Below are 24,986 nucleotides of genomic sequence, written 5' to 3' on the forward strand. Positions count from 1 at the left end.
TAAATCTAAAGAATATAAAGAGTTGATAAAGTGACTTTCATTTGTTGTGTTTCAAAGCTGTCAGCAGCACATGTAATCCTGGTCCCCACTGATGCTCACTTCAGATCATGTCAGCGTTCAGTATGAAATGCAAGTTCCAACACTGAGAAAGGCGTTCATGTGTTTATAGTAACTCTTCAAGGAAAGTTCTATTTCCTGAAGCAGCAAATCAAAATCTAACAGCAGTGTGCCAAAAGAATACATGCAGATGGTGAAACAACCTTATCACACAGTATGTCATGCAGAACACAGAGAGGAAACCAGGCAGTTCACAAAAACAAAAGATTTAATCAAGGGCCCAAATTGCTTTCCAATCTAACAAGCTAATTCCCCAAAATACACTGCACATTTAATTCTACTTATGCTATAGCATTTCTGAAAATTGTGTCCACACTGATCAAGGATTAGAAGCAATCTCTTATTATAAATAAAGCTTTCCAATGCCCAGGGTCACACATTAACACATTAGGTGTAAAAGAAAATGTAACAAAAGAAAAAAAAATATCACATGGTGAAAGGCCACAATGATTTTGTGAGCTGCAGGCAGACCACAGGCTAAAGAACATCGTCACTCCTGACTTAGAAAAAATTGTGTTAAGATACCAGTGCATTAACTCAGCAATGGATGTACCAAGACATTACTAAAGATTACCAGGTGCATGTAGTGTGACAGAAGAGGTATAGAAGGTAGGGAAGAGAAGAAAAGACTCCTTATCCTACTTCAAAATAGTATTAGGCAAATAATATTTAAAAAGAAAAGAGAAGAAAATCATAACAAACTTTATTAAGATTTAAGGAACCTAAACACCCAGTCTGGTATGGATTACATTCAGTTAGTTTATATTGTACGGAATTGTTTTACCCTTTCATATGCCTACATAAATAATTGCCTGTATCACCTAATCATCACATACTTCGACTTTAGCTGAAAACCCCTGCTTTGAAGAAGCTGGGGTCTGGCACAGAAAAAAAAAAAAAAAAAAGTACATTTCAGAAATAAAACATGCCATGACTCTCCATACTGAAAGGCTGATATATACATAGTAATTCTGGTACAGGCTTAAGTAAAAATCAGCATTACTTCACCTTCACAATCCCAAATTCTACTTAGCAACAAACTAATCAAAAAGAATTCAAGAGGCCTGAGAATTGCTAATGCCAATGAAAGCAAAGAGCATTCAGCACCTCCGAGAAGGTATTCCAGTCCTGCTCCCAGAAAATTTATGACCTATAGTTCCTCATGATTTCCTCAGGATTTGAAGCCTTAATGAAGGCTGAAATGTTTCACAGTTTGCAGGAAATAACAGACTCTTTGCAGGAACTGAACCAGTGATAGCAGCTGTAAATGATGCTTTCTCAGTTGCTGTATCTGGGTTTTTATCTAGTGTTTCCTACTACTATTTGAAGGGACCTACACTATTTATTTTCTCCAGCAAGTAACTAGATTACACAGGTAGTTCCCTTTCCAGTATATAGCTGGAGAGCAGAAGTACTGCACTGCAGAGATGTTCTCTTACACTTCTGAGTACAATCCTTCCCAACATTTCAAAACTTCATTGAGGTTCAAATTAGGATACTATTAAAAAAAGGGTTAGAAAAGTGCTATCTCCTTCTCTCTTTGGTCAATCTTCCACAGAAACATAGCCAATGATCAAATCTGTACAAGCTGTAGTAATAATAATTTATGTCTGATACTTTAACCTACACAGCCACTGTATGATTGACAGTTAACTTTTCTTGAAATATATAAAAATTCTTAAGCCTATTCCAAGGTGCAGCCAGTCAGTAGTATAGTACAGAATATTTACATAACGAAGTATTACATGATTTATGGAGTACCAGGAATATACACAGATTATTTTTTTTAAATGGAAACAAACAAACAAAAAGATTCTGCATTCAAAGTTATTAGAACCCTAGTTATACAGACTAAATAATAACACTTGAATGTGTTCATTTTTATACATAGGCTGTTTTCCTGAAAGCCCAGGAGGTTAACCAAGACATAAATGCTATTACATTAAAAGCTGATGTTTGCTTCTTGGTTTTTGTTTTTTTTTTATGCGGAGTGAAAACTGTTCATTAAAACATTTATAGTAGATTTTAATACTTCTAAAGTATACCTAAATCTCAAGGGACACAATGCATGAATCTCATACAAATCCCTGCTTCCCACTTTCCTGTATCCCAACACTTCCAGTTCTCACGAAGTAAGCGGACAACAGCCAGAGGAAGAAAGTGGGAGAGCAGCAGTGCTGGCATAAAAAATTTGAATTTGTATTGTTTGAACTGCTGTCATGAACCCTCTCATTCCTCAGGGATTTTTACATTCTTAGTACTTTTCACCAGACCATTCACTTTAATACAAACATGATAGTCCTCTTTATAGATATTTGACGATTATACTAAAACATAGAATTCTATACACATAATATTCCCTATGTGACATAAAATTTTAATATCAAGTCTGTGCACCGTTGGGCGTGAAACTTCCATCTGAAATGAGTAAGAGGGCGTGTATTAACATGGCATCACCTCCTCCTGACATCCCTGGCTACAGCAGAGCACCACAAAGTGAAATGCAGGGTAAAGGCTGTTTATGTCGGGCTGCACTCTACCTACCTTTTTATCTAAAATAAAAATAATCTGCTGCTGAAAGAAAATCTGTTTAAAAATTTTCTAGAGGTAAATACATTAACTTTGGGTTTATAGTCTAGTACATATGTATTGAATTAGCTGTGTTTTTGCTTTACGTGAGCTAGCCCATGCCAGCCTCATTGTGCTGGATAATTGAAAGCTGACTGACTATACTGCTGAATATCTCTTTTTTGTAGTTGAATGCTCCTAGTAAAACTCAATAGCAAGCGCCATTCTTCTAGGCTTTTTCAGAGCTTTTATCTAGTAATGACGATGAATTAACCTACTGCTGAAACGAAAAGAATAGATGCATGCAAAGGGAATAGCCTGTATGATTTTAGCATGTCTTACATCTTTTTTTCTTGTCTGTAAGCTGCTAAAAGTGTTCTTTGTAACATCCATGCCTTAACAAGTCTCTCTAATTCTTGGAGACTTTCCAGTATTTAAAGAGTCAAGTATTTACAATGGAAGAATTACTCCATCCAGCAAAATGAAGCATTCTGTACCAAGAGGTTGTCTACTTGGCTTGCTGTTTATGCTGAGCTTTTACCAGGAAAGAAAGAAAACAATCTGCTTAAAGTTGTATTAGCAGATTCTACATTGGGAAGAGAACAAACAAGAAATCTGCTAAGAAGCAACACTGACCAATGCTCAGGTAACAAATCTTAAAAATTATCTTTCCATTTGACTTTTGGACACATCATATTTTTGCAAGATGAAGACTGAATAGGTCCTTTAGATTTTGAGACAGTACCCAAATGAAGGTAACATAATGGAAATATTCTAAGTTATTACAAAAAACTGTATTTTTAACATAGTGATTTTCATCTCAAAGATCCACAGAAAACAAAAAACAACATAAATGTCCTTTTTGTAATGACAGGACAATTCTAGTCTTACAAAGAGTTATAAAATCTGTAGTGTTCATCAAAAGATTATTTGAAAGTAAGTACTAGTCATTTACTGCCTATAAAAACATCAGCTATATTTGTGACTTCTAGAATAATATGTAATAGATGACAACATATACAGCATGAAGATAATGATGCCCTGCAATTGTCTGGAAAATCCTCTTTACTTTGGATTCACACTGTTACCTCTGAGGAACATCTCCTGCTTCAGTGGTCAGGAGTGCCAACTCCAGGGAAGTGTATGCTGCTGCTGGCTGAGCATTTTACTAATTTTTTCCTTTCCTACCCATCTTTCTGATGACTCCTGCTCCAACTTCATCTCCCTACATGGTGTGTAGCAAAAAAAAAAGACTACCCTGCTATGTCCACTATTAACAAAGTAGTCAGTCGCTTGCTTCTCTACAACTTGCTAGTAAAGAGGAAAACAAATTCACGTAAGAAACAACATATGAAACTTTTCCACATACCACCTTCTATAATTAATGTTCAGTTGATATGGGATGGGAATAAACCTCCAGGTAAATCTCAACTTCAGCAGATTTTAAAATGCAGGTTGTTTGAGAGAGAAACATGAAATATTTTTGAGTGTTTAGGTTTATCCAAAACATATCCTACGTACTAAGGCTCACTGATGCCCCTTTCCAAGTGAATGCTCATGTTCTGTAAGTTGGGTGAACTTGGAATTGGGGGGACATATGAACCTCAGTTAAATCAAAGAAATACAAGCATCTTCTAAATAAGTATGGAATTGCAGGTAAGGAGATCACTTTTGAATTTTAAAAGTTCAGCTGTGTGCTAATGTACATGCAAAAGATCCACCAGAGAAACAGTAAATATGCAAACTTGCTGTGTTGGTATCAACACAAATGGTATTTCTTTTGTGTGGTTTCCCCCCCTATAGACTTTTAACTTTTAGAGTAGGCAAAAAGGGAAAATTTAGATCAGATCTTAGACTACAGATTTTGATTATGTGATTAACAACTGCAATAGTAAAATATTTTCTTTAGGAAAACAAAACAAATTTTACCCTAAATCTCTCCCTCATGTCTTCCATCATACCACAACTCTTTGGGGGGTATCAAAGTACCAAATACTTTCCACTGTCCCAAAAGTATTTGATTTGCATTCTGTATCATTTCAAAATTATGAACAAATTAAAAGCAGAAAATAAAAATCAGTTATTTAATTATTTTTTAAAAATAAATATCACTTCTAGTGCAAGAAACAGTAACACAATGTATTTCACAGGGGGAAAAAATGAAACTCAGAAGAGTTTTGTTTCACAAAAATGGCCTAATACTAGCCTTCTGACCTTTGTTTCATATCTTTTACACCACAATACACTTTCTCATAATGATATATACTAACTGAGGGGGAAAAACCCAGTACCTCAGCAGAAGTTTTTACACACACATATATTTTTGGTAATGAAGGGGACCTAATACATTCAAGAACTCAGTGACCTGTTACAACAATTTGTTTTTCAGCAGCACAGAAGACAAAACTGGAAAGACCTCAACCAATCTTGAGAATACGCAGAAATAAAAATTAAGTGCCCATCAATTTGTAAAATCTGAGAAAAAACAGAGCTGAGAGCACTACAAAGCTTTTCCCTCCTATCTGCGTTCTCTTGTTTCAGCCTCCCTAATAACTTGTTGATGGGTTTATATGTGGGATTTGAATTTGTAGGTTCTTTCGCTGCCTCCCAGCCAACAATCTGATCAGCATATCCTCTTATTTGTGACTGCTTATTCTATAACCAAAACTCTCATAGCATGGGTAATTTGAAGGCCATACCGTATCCCTGCAATTGGGTTCTAAGTCTGCATCACTCCTGACATTTATTCCTACATTAAGTTCTGTCTGAACCTGGCATTCCCTGTCACTGGTTTGAATTAGTTACTGCTATTCAGACAGTCACTCAATCTATCCAGCATGTTAAAATATTTTCTGAGTCTCAAGAAATCCATGATAAGAAAGAAGGTAATAAATAGCTTAAGATCTTCCAAGTGGAGCTGGTATGAATTAGCTTCAAGGCACTTATGCTCCAATTAGAACAATGCAAAACAATAAAGAACAAGGATTAGGGCCCAGATTAATCCTAAATCAGAGATGTATAAGCAAGCGGCCCAGGCAATATGAGTCCTCTCTATCATAGAGAATTTCTGCCACGGGGCACCTCAACTCGTCTGAGATCTCTGTTGCCATCTCTAATGAATATAGTTGAGCTCCTAGAGAATGAAGCTTCTAAATTCACTAGTTCAGGCAAGCACCTTTAAATGGGTGAATATCTACCTAAGCCTCATGTATCCATACATTCCTATAATCAGGCTATTATAATTATCCTCAAATGGATTAAATTAATTTCTGTAATAAGTCATCACCTCTAAAACGCTGCTTTGGTATGCTACATGGATCTGGTAATAAGTGCAGCTAAACTGTTCAAAGAATTAAGAGGAAGTAAATTCTGCTACGCATATGAAAAAGATCTTTTACATTCTTATTTAATACCTTTTTCTTATCCTGTCCTGCAGAAATATTTACATCTAAAAGGATAGTAGACACATCCTATCTGGCACACAGCATCTATCACGAGTAAACAGTAACGGCATCGTAGAAACATGGCAGCAAAAAGGGTCTTGCTGTAACTTCAAAGAAAAAGTATTAATAACTATCTGAAGGAAGCCAACCAGATCAGAAAAGAAAATGTTGGTTTTTCAGCTGCCAAAAAGCTGAAAATCAGTGGAGGAAATAGATGCTAGAATTGTACTTAATGTAATTTAAAATCTGAAAACAGAACAGGAATTTTGGCCATACTGAAAACCAACCATGGTTATAGCACCAGCTGGAAAGAATCTACTAAGCAGCTCTTGCGGTTTATATCTCTGAAAGTTTCATGGGTCACTCAATATAAACACCTTTGTTTGTCACACACATCCTGCTAAAAATGATTAAGATTTAAATGAGGTTTCAGACCTCTTAATTACAAGTTCTGAAAAAAGGTAGCATAAACCACAAAACCACAATAATAATGCAACTTGGAAATATTGCGTTTAAAAATATTTAATAATCCTAATTGCCTTGTCATTACTTTGTAAAATTTAGATAAAATCTTTGATAATTTTCCCAAAAGTCAATGAAATTTGTAACAAGAACTTTGCATATGGTACTTGTAAAAAAAATGAGGTAAACACAGCAATCCAGGAAGAACTTTCAGCAAAGTTTTCTCTCTGTTTTTTCCTAATAATTGTTGATGCAAATGATTATGAAGGTTGGGTCCAATCTTTTCCATAATAAGGGAAGACACAAGTTTGGACATTCCTATAGGGAACAGCAAATATCTCTGCCACATGGATGGAGTGTTCAGTGTTACAAACTAAGCAAGTGAGGAGTTTCACTGAAACAAACACGTCAGGTAACAAACAACTGTCATTTTGAAGCTCAAGTACAATGCCAGTGTAACAAGAAAGGAAAACGAGTAAGAGCACTAATCAGATCTCCCAATAAGGCTTTAACCAACTTAGCTTTCTATTAAGCACAATCAATATATCAACAATACTTACTCTTATTTCTTATAAATATTTACTATTCTTTTTATTAGTTGCATTAAGACATTATAACTTCTACCTACTATTTTAACTCTAGATACCCACTGAAATCTATGAGAAATTAAGCTTCTGATTAGCAACACACATGATATATAAACCTGAAGCTCAGAGTCCCTGTGCAAGATGCCAAAAAGGCCCAGTTCTAGAATTAGGGCACCTCTGCCCTGCAGTATCCTCCCGGAACACATTCAGAGTTCCTCTTGGCCAGCGCGGGCAATTCTAGCTGTTCAGAATCCAGTTCAGAAACACCTGCATCCTTCCCTGCACTGCCCAAGAAATCTAACTCTCTGGGAATTAGACTCCCGTGTTTAGTTTCATAATATCCAACATAAGCACTATAACCTCTTTTTGGAAACGCAGATCTCTGCCCTTTTCAAAACTGTACCACTTCACAGGGGAATCCTATGTAAAAATAAATTATAGAACCAGAAGGATCCATGTGTTGCAGTAAGGGAGTCTAAGTTCCAAAATCAGCATAACCTCAGAAATAATCTTTTAAATCCTGATTCAGGAAACCATTGCTTTAGTAGCATATACGTAGGCAAGCTGTCTATGTTTAAATATTTAGCTAGGTTGAGACACTTATGAACAGCGTTTTTTTCACACATGCACATGTGTTATTACAGCAAAATTTTTTGTGAGATTGGAAGGAGAAAAAGGCAGCTTTTTAAAGAGAAAATGGCTCTTCAAACATACACCAATTCATCTATAAAAGCTACATTTATGTTGCAAAGGTTGCTCATGTCATCTCCACTAGCTACGTCTTCTTTTCTAATTTGAATTCAGCAAAAGAACTGCAATTTGTGACCTTCCAAAAACAGCTGAAGCATTTTAGCCAAGCACCCAGTTTCATGATAATAAACATGTTCTTCCCCTTCAAAAAAAAATTCAAATACTGCCAAAAGACTGTAAAACTAATGAGGTATAATACCTTCAGGATTTGTTATTCTGGCATACTTCAACCAACACTCTGTGAAAAATGACAGCAGCGCTGGACCTATGAAACAGCCCGTGTTAGTGCAATAACTGGTCACCGAGGTACCAGCCAAAGGGAACTCCAGCAGCAGTTCTCTGGACACAAACCCTCAAACTCAGCAACATCACTTCTAAATATGCAAAAAATACTGACTGGCAAGCCTTCCAGCTTGCTAATGAAAATGAAAAGACGACATCAGCTCTTTAAAGCTCATGGAACATGAAAAGACATCCTGTTCAGTTAAAATGTCAATTTATTTTCCTACTTCACTGAAATATGAGGAAACTTGATTCTAAAAAGAAGTAGAGAATATGGTGCTGTATGTTACTGCTGCTACTTGTGCTGTACAACTGCCATGGAGGTTGAGGAAAGAAAATATCCTCCAGGCTGAGAAAAACCTCCCTTTAATAGAATTACTAGAGGAAATGAGAGAAGTACACTTACTTTAATCCATACACATGCTTTAGCTGCTTCCCTGCACCAGGTGTGCCAGGTTTTTAGCATTGAAGCAAGTGTGACACTTCAAGCACTTTAATTTGAATTAGATTGTTTATAATAACTTCTTCCCTTCATTTCCAAGGGGAACTTCTCACATGTTTCATACTATACAATGATACTGTGTTTATACCAACTGCTACTTAGAAAAAGACATAAACCAGGTTTATATACAGTATCTGCAAAATGTAAAGTTGAAAAATTACACCAAGCGGCTGTTCAGTGTTTCAAGTTAAATGGAAGATGTTTCTGTTTCCACTTACATCAGTGAAAATATAGACTACCTTTGCTGACTTCAGTAGAATTACTGCATCCAGTGCAGAACTGGATGTAATGTTTATACCTTCTGACCCATAATACATTTCTGACATACCTACAAGATCCTCTGCAGGCAGATGCGAGCTCTCTTGGAGAGAGGAGGTATGTCACTTCAGGCATGGTGCCATGCCAAGCCTGGACACAGGGCTTCCAATCAAATCAATGCGTCAGCAAAATTAATTCATAACTACTTTGACCTGGGATAAAACTCATCATCAATGAATGCATCGACATACCCGGAACAGAAGACATTTCTGCTGATGTATGAGGCCTTCTAAAATGGCCTGTCCAAACACCAGGTCATTTGGACATCGAGAACGTACCTCACACTTTTTAAGAAAGTATAAATATATTAAAGCACAGTTGCAATTAAAACCTTCCCATTTCATACACACAGAATAAAATACAATAGAACAGAACAGACTATTTCAGTTGGAAGGGACCTATAACAACCATCTAGTCCAACTGCCTGACCAGGTCAGGGCTGACCAAGTTAAAGCACGTTGTTACGGGCATTGTCCACATGCCTCCTTAGCACTGACAGGCGTGGGGCACTGACCGCCTCCTCTCTCAGAAGCCTGTTCAAAAATAAGACACTTTTATTTTACCACCACCAAAAGATGATTGGACAAGTTTTACTCCGCATTTTCGCCTTACTTTTGGTACTTCTGTGACGGGCTGGGCTTATTCTCAATTTCCAAGTTATAAAGTTTCCAAATTCCAAGCTATCAGTCCAGATAAATTTCTGCATGTCCTTTTCATGAGCATTCCCCTAGCATCTGCCCTGCTAATTCCACTAGACCCCACTGGTCACCCCACCCAGCTTCTCTGGAGTGCCTGGTCCCACAGCCACCCTGCAGAGGGGTGTACTGATGGGGTGGCAGCAGACAGCAGTTTGCCTTTCATGTCACTCAAATTCAAGCCTTCTTTCTATGGTTGGAACTTTCATTAAATGAAGGAAGGCTGTGTCTTCCAATTTTACTGTAGGCAACACAAAATAAACAAGCTGTCCTTTGAAGGAAAAGAATAGGAAATTAACAAGGTCTTCAAGGATAGGGGAAAAAAAGAATAAAAGAAAAAAAGGAGAAAACAAAACTTCCTATGCTGTCACAGCTGTTCTGGTCCTTGCATTCTGTTTAAATACTTTCCAGGCTAACAGTCAAACAGTTCAAAATAACATCATGCGTATGCTGTACAAACCCCACCAGATCTGGAATATCTCATTTCTGCTGCAACATGAGACCTATCACCTCTTCACAAGAACTGAAATAAATAAATAAAAGGAAGCTCTTAAGATCAATACCATGACAAATGATTCAAACTTCATCCTTTCTTTTTCTAAATCTTAGAAAAATAATTACATCTTTTGATAACAAAATGTTCATTGTAGCTCAAAGGAAATAGTGTATTTATGACCTACTTTTTTTGGCAGACGTACACTAATACAAGCTACAATGCTATAGAACTAGTTAAAAAAAAATTATTTCAAATAAAAAGGTATGTACCGTGAGGGGTTAGTTTAGCTATCCTTGTAAGCTTTTGTGTAGCTCAAAAGATATCAGTGGTTCACATCAAGTATTCAAGTTAAAAAACACCCTGCTTTCTTCCTAAAAGCATTTCCTAATGATGACACTTCATAAAAACTGCAAATTACTCTAGCTTCAGTACTCATTTAGTAAAAATGAATCTCAATGTTTACTACATTAAGTAAGTCAGAAGTACTATGAAAGAAGAATGAGTACACAGAAACACGTTCCTCTTGGATTGCTATGTTTTAACATATGTTATTTTCACAGGGTGGCAACTTTTAAAATCCCAAATGAAGTTTTTTCAGTGATGAACACTGATACAAAGGTTTGTTTTTTGAACATATTTCATGCACTTCATTCCTTCCCTTTATGAAGAAAGGTCTGGGTCAGTGTTCTTTTTGTTTAAATCAAACTATGCATAGTTTTGACAGCATCTTAGTATTTCACTAATTTATTCAGTCTTATGACCTGTTGTCACAATAATCTTGTTCTAAATTGTTTAGACATAATTTCTTCTCTTAACTTACTAAGAATAGTAAGGCACTTGGTATTCTCCAATTCAATATAGTTTCTTGTTAGGCAGCTGCAATCAGAAGATATCCTTAGCATTGCAGTGCTTTGCAAATGCAATGATGATTTTAAATGTCAATATTGAAAATAGCAACAGAATTTAAAATCCCAAATCCATGCCATGTTATAAACCATAATCTTGTCATGAATGTCCTTTATGTTCTAAATATTTCCATTCAGTTGAAATAAACCATCCTCTTTACAAAAATGTGAAAGCAAGGCTTTTTCTAATGTAAAGAGAAAACTAAGAACTTTCATGTTTGCAGTTCTTCCTGAGTGCGCAGTTTCAAAACCAGTTTCAGTCAATCCTGTCAATGCTGCGCTGCTCCTAAATGAACCCTCAGACTGCAAATGAATCCTGCTGCTTTAAAAAGTAACGGCAGAAATGTCTTATATGCTGCTGTGTGGGCCTGTATTACAATTAATTTTCAACAGTTGGAGCAAAGTATGTTACAGCATGTTACTTTGCCATTGTTGTTGCTTTTCATAAACAAGATAAATTGTCCTGTGTCCTACAAGTCCCAGGCAGCCCAGCCCTTGTGCGGTGGGGCTGACCTGGGCTGGTGGCCAGGTGCCCACCAAGCCACTCTCATTCCTCCTCCTCAGCAGGACAGTGAAGAAAATAAGATGAAAACCTCATGGATCAAGATAAAGGCAGTTGAACAAAAAAGAAAAGGCAAAGGCTGCACATGGAAGCAAATTATGAAAAAAAAAAAAAAAAGAAAGGAAAAAAAAAAGATTTATTCTCTACTTCCCACCAGCACAGCCATATCCAGCCGCTTCCTGGGAAGTGGGGCTTCAGTGCACACAGTAGATGCTTTGGAAGACAAATGCTTTCTTAACAAATGCTCCTCCACCTTTCCTTTCTCTTAGCTTTATTGCTGAGCATGACATCGTACCATAGGACTATCCCTTTGGCCAGCTGGGGTCAGCTGTCCCGGCTGTGTCCCCTGCCAGGCCCTCGCCCACCCCCAGCCGCTGCGGGGGCGAGGGGGCAGGTTGCAGACAGCCTTGGTGCTGTGCATCACCGCTCAGCAACCGCCGCAAGGCATCGGTACCTCCAGCTACACATACAAAGCACAGCACTATATGGGCTGCTACGAGGAAAGTTAACACCACCCCAGCCAGACCCAATACACCTTGATTTGTACTTCAAAAAAAGTTTTTAAAACAATAACAACAACAAAAAGGCCGTGCATTCTGTCAGTAAAATCTAGCAATCTACTTAAGCTGCTGTGCTTCTGAATATCTGCAAATATTTGAAGTTACTTTGTTAGTAGTTGATAGTGAAGAAAACCATGAGGTTTTAACATGTTGATCTAAAAATTCAAAGCTTAACTACATATTTAGCCCTCAAATAAAAGAGTAAATAGTTTCCCCTAAATTCAGCAAAAAACAGAACATGGTATTAAAATCTCGACTAAGTAACTCAAGATCTAGTGACAGATCACAAGTTTCAATCCTGTACAGAGAAAATTCTTTACTTAAAAAAGTCTTTTAGAACTCATAGATGATTTATGTCACCCTTAGGCATTTCTCTCTTGGTCTCATAATAAAAAAGGGATTGTTAACAGAGTCTTCTGATCAAAGAGTGTCACTAGGAAGCAGAACATAAATTTTTCTTTTGGTGTTTGAAAAGGTAAAACGATGTCTTCTGGGAGAAAAAGAAAAATAATCACAAGTAGAATTATGAAAGAAAGATTCAAAGATAAAGGAATAATAAAATTCAGCTCTGCTGCTAGATATGCTGTCAGCCTCCTGTGCAGACGTTCCACACTAAGAGCACCCCACCACAGTTCAGGTGCAGACTGCTGTCATCTCTCTCAAGGTGACAATTACAGTATCTGACCCGTATGCAGCAAAACCAGACCACATTCAGGTTTCAGTATGGAATAGGTAACCGAAGCAATACAAGGAGAGAGAAAGAGAACAGTGGAAAGGGGGGAAGGTGATGGAAGTAGAAACACCCTGCAGAAGACCCTTGGGCAGGACCCAAAAGCTGCAGATAGGACTGCAAGAACAGGTAGAAAAACATGCAAGGCTGGGAACAGTGAGCAAAAAAATTGCTTACCTTTGCCTCCTGTATGCTTTATTCAGGAAAAATGCCAGATTTTGCATGGGTAAAGAAAGCAGACCATGACAAAAAATATCTACTGCTTTCATCAGCTTATCCCATAACAGAAACAACTCATGAGACCCCAAAGTCTGCCTATCTACTCAACTCAAAAGAGGTGATGTTGTGTATGAGGCTAATACCTTTCAACATGTTCCAACACATCTCATTAATTCCACAGCTGAGTCTAATTCACATGAAGTCTTAAAGAAAAACAAAAGTAACATGATATACTAATTTATTTTATAAATGTCTGCATTTACAGACTAAAACATGTGGATTTAATCTACACAATTTTATTGATGAGCTCCCTAAATCCATCCTAAATCACCCTACACCAAATAGATACCTGCAAATTAATTTTAATACATTTTTTCACTCTTTGCTGAGCCACAGATGCTATTAGAATATATCACAAAAATCATGTTTACAGATTTCATAAGATACTCGGAACATGGAGAGAAAATTTTTAACATTTCCATTAATTAAAAAATTCCTTCCTTTCCATTAATATTTACTTTTTTCTCTGGAAGTTTATGATTCACAGAAAGCAGAAACAAGAGATGAGTAAGGAAAACAGTCAAACACTTTTTATTTGTTTTTTTCATAAACATTGCCACTCAATGGCATCTGCCTGAAGGCTAAGGTTTAGCCCAGTATACAACACATTCCTAATAACAGGAATTTAGATACTGATCTGATAGAAAAAGTCACAGTAGCAATTATTAAGAGAACCCAGGGGATGCACTTGCATGGCATATACCAAAATAAATCCAACCAAACATAAAGCTTGTTCACAGTTACGCCTCATTTCATATTTGAATATAGACCACATGTTTGAGGATTAAGCTGGTGAACCCAATCTGTCTCTTCCAGGAAACAGTAATGTAACAATTGGACTATAGAACTGTCAGTTATTTCATATAGACCAGCTGTGCATGAAGCATGCTGTGCTCCAAAACACAGACCTTCACTACAAGAAGATCTATAACAAGAATCTCAAACTCAAAACACACCCATGTGTAATTGAGCCAGCAGCCTTTCCACAGGAGAAAAAAACCCTACACTCATTAACACTGCAAAAATGACACCCGCTGCATTTCAGAGTTCTCCCAGTTTGAGATGAACTTCAAATACCCCTTTTTTTATTTAATACTTCATTTACTAGGAAAGTCTTTTTTATCAGTTTGTATAGGAAATAAACTAAAAAAGAGAAATTGTACTTTCTCCATCTACTTTATTACTACCCAAATTATGTTGCACCAGACAGCAGGCAGACCTCTATGCAGAAAATAGCCTGCCAAATTCTAGAATTACAGGTTAAAACACAGACATGAGCCAAATGAGCAGCACAGGATCCATAAATCTCAAGCAACACTAAACTGAACTTATTTTTCCTTTTGATCTCACTCAGCAGATTAACCAGGCTTTTCCAGTGATCAGTACCTAATACTTTGAAAAAAGACATACAGAAAAGCTGACAGTTTTTATAATTCATTTCCAATACTTATGCTTTTTTTTTTTTTTACTTTTTTCAAGAGCTGATACTTGCATATGACTTCAGAGGTATACAGGAAAATGGGTAGTAAATCCTCATGGGGGAAAAAGGCCCCTGTTGCATCTTGTATTGCACTTCTAAGAAAGTAAACGTTAATGTTATGAGTTATGTTAATGACTTATGTAAGTGATGTTTAATCATATATGTTTTGTAAAAAGCTTCCAGGCAGTAACAGCTGAAGCGAGAGCCACAACCTTGTTTACATGAGTACCTCTTCTTCCTTTAGAAGACAAACATAGATAAAGCAAATCAGGCTGTTAAATGAACTATAGAAACAAGTCAGTGAAGCCTCAGCTAGGAACCAGAATGTAGTAGAAGAAATAACCACCGGTGCAATTCAGACAGTCACAACAGCCTTAAAAAAACCATGACTCACAAAGTTACTAAGAACGCCCCTCTCTCAAACAATCAGAAGGTTCTTGGGTTTGGATGCACATTGATTTTCATTATTTGAAGAGTTTCCCTGTAAAAACTTGGCTTATGTGACGGTATTACAGCAGCAGGGTACGGTTCCTTCAATCTTTTTTAAAAATGCACAGGAAGTGTCTCCTGCAGTGGAGAAGTTAATTTTGTCCTTCAGATCACCTGACTGACTTACCCAAACACACATAAGGTTACACAAGCTTATGCACAACATAACCTTATTCTGCATATATACCCTTACTACATAACAAACACGCAACAGTAGAAATACACACATACTGGAAATGTCAACCTAAACACAAAGATGTATGTGATTTTGTGTACGAATACACCTGAGGAACAAGACAGAATCGTTGAAATTCTGTTCCAAGCTGACACCACAAGACACTTAAATCTAAAGATCCAGTGCCCTTGAGTAAATATTTCCACTTGCAAGCAGCACTGCTGCCTGTCAGACAGGTGCTTATTTTTTTCTTGTATAATAAATGCTGCAGGAATACACCGATGACAGAAAAAGGCCATGATGAAAGAGCACACATCCTGTTCCAAAATTTTACTTTGCAGCATTTATATTCATCTCCATATATTTCCAGTCTTATGACAAAATTCTGTGATACAAGAACAGGGCCTACAAAGAGACTTCGAATACTTCATCGGAATACAGCTTCAAGAAACGAGGTAAACGTTTTACTTCTATTATGAAACGCTGACATGAATGGTTCAAACGCAATTGCAGGCAGGTCGGAAGCACGCCTTCCCTCGGTGATCAATGCAGCGTTAGCATTGTAGGCTGTGGGCTTTGGCAGCTTCCCTGTGTCACACTGTGGCAAGCATGATCTGAAAACTCTGAACATAATTCGGTATTGAGACAGGAAAAGAGATTAGAAATGAAAATCTTGTTCAAAGTTGATACTTATGCCAGACCCACCAAGTTGCTTAGAGAAAGCTTTATACAGAGAGTTAAAGCTGCTTTGTTAGGCAGCTTTAGAAATATTTCGAGCTGTGGGAATTTCTCCCCGGTTCTCCCTTCTCTCCTCCCTTTTTTAAATAAGAACTTTTATGAACCAGTATTCAGCTCCAAACTTCAGAAAGCATACAAGGCCACTGGGTCATCTGCATTACAATGCCTGATTCATCATGTATTTATATCATAAATTATGTTTCACTACAAGAAAAATAAAGCCTTGTCAAAATGAAAATGCTCAATTTTGACACTTAATTTCTATGCCTGACCAAAAAATAGATCCCACCAATAAGTCTCATTAACTTAATTTTATCTGATGCATAACCATATAGAAGTAGAGGGGAAAATTACAGATTCATAATTTTATTATCTGGAGCAGAAGATTAATTTTGAATCAGTGAAGAGTGGTGTTACACAGCTATAAACATAGAAATTGTAAAGATATTAGACTACTAAGCACATCTGTATTGGTTATAACCATATTTTAGTAACCTTAGTTTTTTCCTTATGAAATCTAGAATACTTACCTTAGTAGTTTTAAACTTCAAGTGATCCCAATTCCTCTCTAAGAAAATCTTTATTTGGAACAGAAATATTGTATATTACCAGTTTTATTTTGTGTTGTTCCCTTCCAAAATAATAGAAGATTTTGGGGATTCTGTTCTCCAAAACAGAGAAAAGTAATGTATGAATAAACCACGTTACACTTGTTATATACCCATGAACTCAAACAAATTGTTGTCAATTTTCATTCAGTAACTATGTAACTTTCAAAAATGCCCTTTTCCAAATGTCAACTATTTCCCAGCAAAAGAGCTTATGTAATTCTACAGTCTAATCATAAGACAAGGTATCTGAATTTCTGAGACATTCATGTCTGCATTTATTTGCCTTCATTTTCTTTTCCCCCTCCTTCCTGCGTCACCTCTTCTTCCCCGCTCAGTGGGTCCCTGGGCTTGAAACCTCAGCATCTAGTAAGACAGTCTGTCCTGTCCCTGGGGAGAAAGGTCCGGTTTACAACCTTCTGGCTTTCTACAGTGCCGCTATCAAAAAAGAAAATTCAAACAAACAACCAAAACAAAGGTAGGAAAAAAGTGGAAGATTTTTAGAAAAACATGGAGAGGCCAAAAAGTGAGGAGAGCGCTAATCCTCAACTCAGCAAAGTCTGTGAAAACTCCACTAATTCAGCTGAGTGGTTAAGAAGGATTTAAGGTAGAGAAACATCTTACCCACTTGTACTCGATTGGTAGCAGCATCTTTACAGATACTGCTTTGATCAGGTACTTTTTCAGATCTCTACACTTGGACCTTTGCAAATCTCTGAAAACGTGCATGTGGAAACTGCTCGTGGAGAGCACCGACTTCCGTTAGCAGAACACTCAGGATGATGGAAAGCAGCCATCACGCTGGCGTTTTATTTCTAACGAACAGGCTGAAACATTAGGAGGCTTACTTACAGAAATCTGTTTTCTGAGCCGAGAAAGCTGTACCGTGATTCACTGTCTACTGGCATCTACTTGACTGCGTTGGAGGAAGCGCAATCTCCGCTGACAAGGCGTCAACAGGAACAGTTAAGCCATCTCAGAAGCCAGGATGCTGTACACCACCTCACCGTTAGCAGAAACTCTCCTGTTATGTACAGACTATACTATGGGCAGATGCTGCCAATACTTTGAAGCATTTTTGAATGTGTTTCTCTGTATCACACTAGAAAAACCTCTTTATCCTTCAGGAAAATTATACACTGGTTCAGGTGTTTGTCATCCTTCTTGTTTTCAAAATAACCCTAGAGAATTGTTCACATGGACCCTTCCCCTCTCGTACACTTGTACGTCAACTAGTAAGTCTGGATGCAAATCCACATGATCATGAAGCACAGTATTAGGGCAGGAAACCAGCATTTGCTCTTAACACCACTTCTAACAAAACGTGGCAAGTAAGTATCACTTTCAGCCTTACACTATTCCAGATTAATGCATCTGGAATTAATATGCCTGTACTCATATATTAATACACAGCACATCATAAAAACCAGACCGCGACTAACTGTTGGAACAAGGATAAATATAACCAGTTTTCTACCTTTTTTGAAGAATATTTTCCAATTTCTACAGGCTTTAGATGCAAACAATAGAGCTTCAGAATACCATCACTTCCAAATAGCTTGAAAATATAAGTGTCACTGACAGATTTGATTCAATGAAAATGACATTAACTGTCAACAAACTGAATACAATGAATGAATTAGAATTCCTTTTCTTCATTAAACTCTCCTAATGACACAATTACTGCTTGTTAGGACAAGTTTCCTACACGGTCCTTCTGTCAACAACAAATAATCAGCTTCATCCACCTGAAAATTCGGATAAACTGTTTGAAATAATAATGGGGACCTTGCATAAGTCCACTCTTTGTCTTCATTCAAAGCATGTTCAAGCAAACAAAAACCACAGAGGAGATTCCATGAGATTGAACAGTGCACTCATCCGCTCAGTTATCTTTCTAAGAGGCAGATATTTTAGGTTCATTTAGGCAGCTATACAAACCATTACCAGGTGAAAACATGATCCATTTTCACCGGACAACCTTTTAAACTTGTCACAGAAATGTTAGCACTATTACATTCAGTTTAATCAGTAGGAAGAGACATGACCCCCAGTCACGAGCCTGGGAGAGAGCCTAAATCACATGCAACAGAAATCTGCCAGCTCTACTAACACATCAAAGTAATTTTCTTCCCTTGACCACCTACGGCAGTTTACCACATTTTCTGATATGCCAGTACTTTGACCTGGGATTCACATATAGTGAATCCTCAAGTTTTTCACCTGGAGCCATGGGGTCTTGCCTTAATCCACCCTTAATTTTCTCTTTAATTCCCAAAATGAGGGAACCCTGAAAAATGAGGGAGTATGCTGTTCGATTTCTCTGCCAGTTTGTTGGATGGAAATCTGATTTGGCCCCACTGTCTTACCCAATACAAAACTAAAGAAGTTAGCTCAAATTAAAAATTTCATGCATAGAGCAGAGTAATGCATTTTCAAGAAGTTATTCGTGTTTTTAATACAGGATCACTGAATGAAGCGTTGCAAGCTGTGATGATACTAAAATAACCATATGAATCCAGCAGGGAAAGAGTTTTGCTCAAAATCTTATATGAAGACAAATTCCCTAGATTAAAGGATTTAAGGAATGAACTGTCAAGCAAAGCTTCTAAGGGTATTTACAACATGAATCACTATTTTAAAAGCCATACAAACCTTTCCTGTACTGCCCAAAGGAAGTCAATACAGCCATTCATTCTAACTTCCACACTAATAGCCCAGTCAAGCTATGTCACAGTACCAACTGCAATGCTTAATAGACCACAAACGAAAAGGTATCCTCCTTCTTACGGGAATGAGAAATAAGAAGGAAATCAGAATGTCCAACTGCCAGATTCTTAAGACCCGGCTTCAGATTCTACACAGCTACAATCACAGAAACAACAGTTGGAATATGTAAAATTAAGGAGGAAATAAATTTACTGGAGTAGCTCAAAGTTTCTGTAGCAGAATAAACATACCCAGTAATTCTGATATCCTGTTGCCTGCACAACATGATGAGAAGGATTTAATGCTGTTAGAAAGACAGTAAACAAGAACCACATATCCACATACTTGTTTGTGTCTTCTGCTCTAAACATGCAGCACATACACAAGAGGAAAACGCACTATTTTGCATACTGTCACAAATATGTCAAAGCCTATTTACAAATAATCAGTGTTTGAGAAGACACACACGATGTCAATGTTTAAAGCTTCTGTAATAAAGTTGCCAATTGAAATTCTTCTCTCCTGTCAGGGCTTTAATATCATCATGTCACTACCTATACTGCATAAGTTCCCGTTATGGTTTTGTCTAACTTTCATTCTATTCTATCCAAATAAGAACATTATAAATACTTATTTTCCTAGTACTACCAATAAACTCACTGGTATTCCATATCTTTGTTGTGTAACTCAAATGACGCATATGTACATAAATATGTACATGCAAGATCTGAAAAATACCCAGTGCTGGCAGGTGCAAAATTTCATCTGCTACAGCCAGTTTTTATTCTTTTAGCTTAACACTGGGCTCAGTACTAGCCTGGATACAAGTAGAAATACAATTTGCTTTTGATTTTTGAAGAGCTCTAAGTAAGTTAGAAAAGCTCTAAGAAACTTAGATGTGCACCTCTAACTTTTGTTAGAGTCTTTGACGCTTCTAGCAACATTTAATTGATCGATACATTTCCATCCAGTTCAGTAATTCAGAGGTTAAAGGGGACAGACTGGCAGGAGGAGAGAGGCTTCAGCTAGTTCTTGTCAGTATTGAATTGTAAATAAAGGTTTAAGCCACTCAAAATTCTGTCTTTTGTGCTGATTTCATAAAGTCTCCACAGATATCAATTAGTATTATTCAAGGCCTACAGGTGTCTGAAATTCCTTAGATGCCCTGGTGATTTTAAAGTGCTTTTAAATGTATGTTTCTATAACCACCATTATGCTTTCTAAACAAGCAAATTAAAATTCCATAGACTAGGAAGGCAAGGATTGTTTAAGTTCATTAGAGTCTGAGTCCCAACTTCCATTTTCTGAAAATCCATTTTGTTAGATAAGACGAAGTTTATATTGCATGAAATACTTCTCTTCATTTTTTCCAAATACTTACTCAAATTAGCTCTACATGTTCCCCAAGAAGCTTCTCAAAAGTATGCACTTTTGGTTTCAATCAAAGGATATTAGCCTAACAGATAGCACATTGAACAAAACTAAAGTTTAATTGTAATTTATTTTTATAAGGGAGAAATCACAGTAATTAATAGAATTTCCAGATGTAACTACTGATACTCTAACAAAGGACAGTTTAATTCTCCTAAGCCAAGTAAGCACGAGGGTTAGGAACTGGTAGGCAATAAACAGAATAGATTAAAACTAATGTTAAGAGAATGTATTTGGATGACCTGTGAATAAACCAATGAAATGACTACACATGACAATCTCGCAAAATTCAGTATCATGGAAATGATCAATTTATGTTCTTCGAGAACATACACACTTTCTTGGCACCAGCAGTAATCTTTGCTAGCAACTAAAGATACCTGTCATTTTAGAGGTGCTTTCTTCATGCTTTCTAGTTAAAGATGAACAGAACCAGAAACAAAACCCATGGGAAAATTTCTAAGTTACAGCTACCATCAAGCTAGGATCAGCTCAAAGTAAAGGAGGAAAAAAAGGAAAAACATTTGTCTGGATAATCCCTGTGAAGTTTTTCAGTAGGCAACTGTCACGTAGGTTTCATTCATAGCACAAGAGCACTGTAAACTCAGTACTTCCGACTGAATCTGCCCCAGCTACATCTGAGAAAGGGCTGATACCAACACACAGCATGTTAAAACGCTTTATTAAATAGCTACCTAATGCAATGTCTCAGTTCTGAGAAAGCCTCAAATCTGCCTGTTGCTAAAACTGCAAGCAGACATGTGCCATGGTCAAGAAGACTCTGTGTACATGTTGTACTGCTTCCCTTGCTTTGTGAAAGGGTCGCTCACACCTTCCTGGAACACCTTTATAGAAATGTGATTATGGAAGTGAAGCTAGAGAAAAACAGCTGGCATTGCAGAAAAGTCTCTTCTTTTTGAGCAGTTGAGCAGAGGCTCAACTACGATTTTTTATAATATAATAGGCTTTGTTCATCTACAAAATATCTATGATCTTTAAAAAAAGACATTTAAAAGCATTATCAGTTACCATCTATACAAGATTGGGTATACAAGACCTATTCCCCTATGTTCTTCTGAAACATATATACAGTTGCCAGTAATTTTTTGTCTGGTACTTTACCGTATAAATAGCCTGTTAGAAAAGTCACCATCACCAGCAGTGCTCCTCCCCAGCTAGATCCCTCTTCCAGCTTTGCCAGACTGTCTTGTTAAACAGGAAGCTGAAACGTATAGGTTTTCTTTTTTTTTTAAAAAAAAAGAAGATGCTATCTTGGTTTACACTTTTTTTTAAAATAAACACTACTTTTAAGTCTTCATCTGAAAATAATTCAGACATTGAGACTACCCTTCAACCAACTGCTCCCCCAGCCATCAGTAACACAATGCTAAAGGAAAAGCAGAGCTTTCCATAATTCATATTAATAATCAAACATTTTCCTTAACCATTTTTGCTTTAAAATAATGTGCATAGACAATACTTCATATAAACCACAATTATCAAGTTTAATTGTAAGAACAAACATGTTTTATTCTATTTCTTGAATTTCTATTTCATATAGGGCAAATTAAGTGCTTCTGAAAACCATGTTAGAGGGCAAGAGAGACTGGACTGGTGACACCAGAAAGGAAGACAATGTATTGAAGCAAGGCAGAGTTTGATTACCCAAGACAAAGGGGAGTGAAATTTGGATAAAAAAAAATAACTTCCATCAGATTGTTACCCCTCTCCCTTTTGACTGAAAGCGCTGTACCGTGAGTTCAACTGCACTGTTCCATAGCCAAAGGGGAAGAGGTGGCCCCGTGGTTCCCATGCCCACCATCCCCGTCCTGGCCTCACGTGTCCATCCCCTCCCTTGCGCTGGTTTTGGGACTCCTTTGGCTATGTGATGAACTGATTCAGCTCGTTAAGCTGGCAAAAAAGGATACCACCAAATGAGAAAAAAAAGAAGTGAGAGGGAAAGAGAGGGAGGAGCTTGGCTGCACGCTTTGGTGGCAGTAAGCCGTGAGATCAGCTCTGCTGCCTTATGTAGCTGCACTATGAATGTGAAGCTCCGCAAGCCCGAGCTGACGTAACTGCACACCGCTGTAGTTACGAAGAGGATCTGCTGCTCTTTGGCCACACATGCCCCGCTACTTCCCTTGCTACAGCCCTGCTGTTTGTCTGAACCCTCAGCAAGCCAATTCAGCTTGCTAAGCAAGGAAAATAAAATTAAAAAAACCCCACATGTATTTCTCTCTCTATTTCCTACCTGTCTAACAAGGTAAATTGGCTCAGTCAGGAGGAGACAAGCACCAGAAATGGCTCAAGAGAGGGCTCGGGGCTGCCTGCTGGCACTCAGGTTTTCTGGGTGGCAATGAGTTTAGACAAGCTCAGCAGCTTTTAAGGAACCTTTAGGCTGCAATGCTCATACCCAGCTAAGTTAACGACTGCCTTGCTTCTGCCCCCTCCCTCCATTGTGCCAGCACAGGTGCTCCTCCACACCTTGATGAAACCTATTAAACAAACTGGAAAACTTTTTTTCTTTTCTTTGTAAGGAGCTGAATTGGCTCATTAAGAAGTCTGCTAAACCCCTGTACCAGCAAGGAAATGGGTGGGATCGTGAAGAAAGGAGAGAGGGTAAGACTTATGTAAACTAAAATGTCAAAGAATCACAGCTTAAAAATACAGTGAAGTGCATCTAAATACAGAAGCCAGGATTTTACTGAAACCAATCTGAAATATGTATTTACTCTATTCTAAGACAAACGTTTTGCTGAATGATGCTTCATTAAAAACTAAAATAGTCATTGCTGCTTTTTTTAGGCTAACAAAGGACAGAAATGAGACGCACAACTTTGCTTTACAACTGTGTAAAAAGAAAAGATCTTTGTAATGTTTTCTGTCTACTATTTCCAATATCACTATTAACGAGAAACCTTCTACACACTTACCTTTCTTGCTTTCACAGTTTTTTTACATAATGCAACAGCACCTACAAGACAATCATAAAGGATCTAATACAAAGGACCCAGAGACAGACAGTGCTATTTTCTCTGCAGCACGCAGAGGGGTAACAGTCACCAGCTTTCTGATAACATTAAATGTTACCTGCTGTCCATGAGCCATGCCTTCTGAGGAGATGGCTTCTACAGTAAGGACAGCTCTCAGTATTTCTCCACACACACAGTGCTACTAATTAACATGAAAAGAATATTATATATCAAAGCTGCATTTAGTTCAGCTGTAAACAGTAAAGGATTCCCTGACCATACATTTTTTACTTCAGATTTCCAGGTACAGCTGAATACTGGTGCTCTAAGTAAATAGTCATGTTAATCTAGCAATTAGATAATACTTCAACCCAGATCAGACTGATTGTCTCTCACTTTTAATCACACATAAAAAATCAACCAAATGAGCAAAGTGGAGGTCGTCTTTCTAATCCAAATTTTGCTACAGATCTCATCACAGTCTTCATTTCTCCTGAAAACAAGGAGACAGGACTACTCTGCTTTGCAGAATCTAGACATTTGGGAATGCTGCCATCGAATGCTGTTGAAAGATGTCACAAAGAACTGCAGGAATGTAGCCTGTTGTGCAGACTAGAGAAGGCAATGAAAGAACGGAATATTCCCCTCTTGGACACCACCAGCAGAGTGGTACAGGTGTCCTTAAAGAATGAAAGACCTGATCTGTTCTTAATTCAGACACTTTTCCTTCAACATGGAGGTCTTTCTGAGAGGCTTGCACTTATTTCCATGGAAAGCCTGAAACTCAGCAGAGTCTCTGGGCTGGCAACCAAACGGGATGCACATTCAGCTGCAAAGACTCCTTTACCAGAGTTTCCTGGAGCAAATCCATGGCAGATGTTTTTGAAGCTAACAAGGTTGGAAATAGGTTAGCCAGTGCTTGTCCCATGGCTAGGTTGGCTCTGCTTTCTTGCTTGAGGAAGCGATGAATCCTGAAGCTGAGACTCATTAAAAATTCAAGCGCAATCACAGTAGGATTTCTCTCTTGGCCATTTTCCAGACAGTTCAAACATCAAGAATGCAAATTTGAATATAGAATATGATGCCGAGATTAAAGGAGAAAAATAGAAGGCCTTCAGAAAAGGCATC

General features: G+C 37.5%; 1 protein-coding gene across 2 annotated transcripts in view; it reads right to left on the reverse strand.

Annotated features, from left to right (window-relative positions):
- B3GNTL1 (UDP-GlcNAc:betaGal beta-1,3-N-acetylglucosaminyltransferase like 1) overlaps positions 1-24,986 on the reverse strand; it is a 128,140-nt gene that overhangs the window by 41,836 nt on the left and 61,318 nt on the right. The window contains exon 1 of one of the 2 annotated variants that reach the window (XM_040580082.1): positions 22,009-22,091. The exons of the other annotated variant lie outside the window; for it this stretch is intronic. The gene's annotated coding sequence lies outside the window, so the exon portion shown is untranslated. Of the gene's footprint in view, positions 1-22,008; positions 22,092-24,986 lie in introns of those variants that run through there. 2 annotated transcript variants of the gene reach the window in all.

This window comes from Falco naumanni, chromosome 1 (genome assembly GCF_017639655.2).
Source record: "Falco naumanni isolate bFalNau1 chromosome 1, bFalNau1.pat, whole genome shotgun sequence".
In the NCBI taxonomy this organism is placed as follows: domain Eukaryota; kingdom Metazoa; phylum Chordata; class Aves; order Falconiformes; family Falconidae; genus Falco; species Falco naumanni.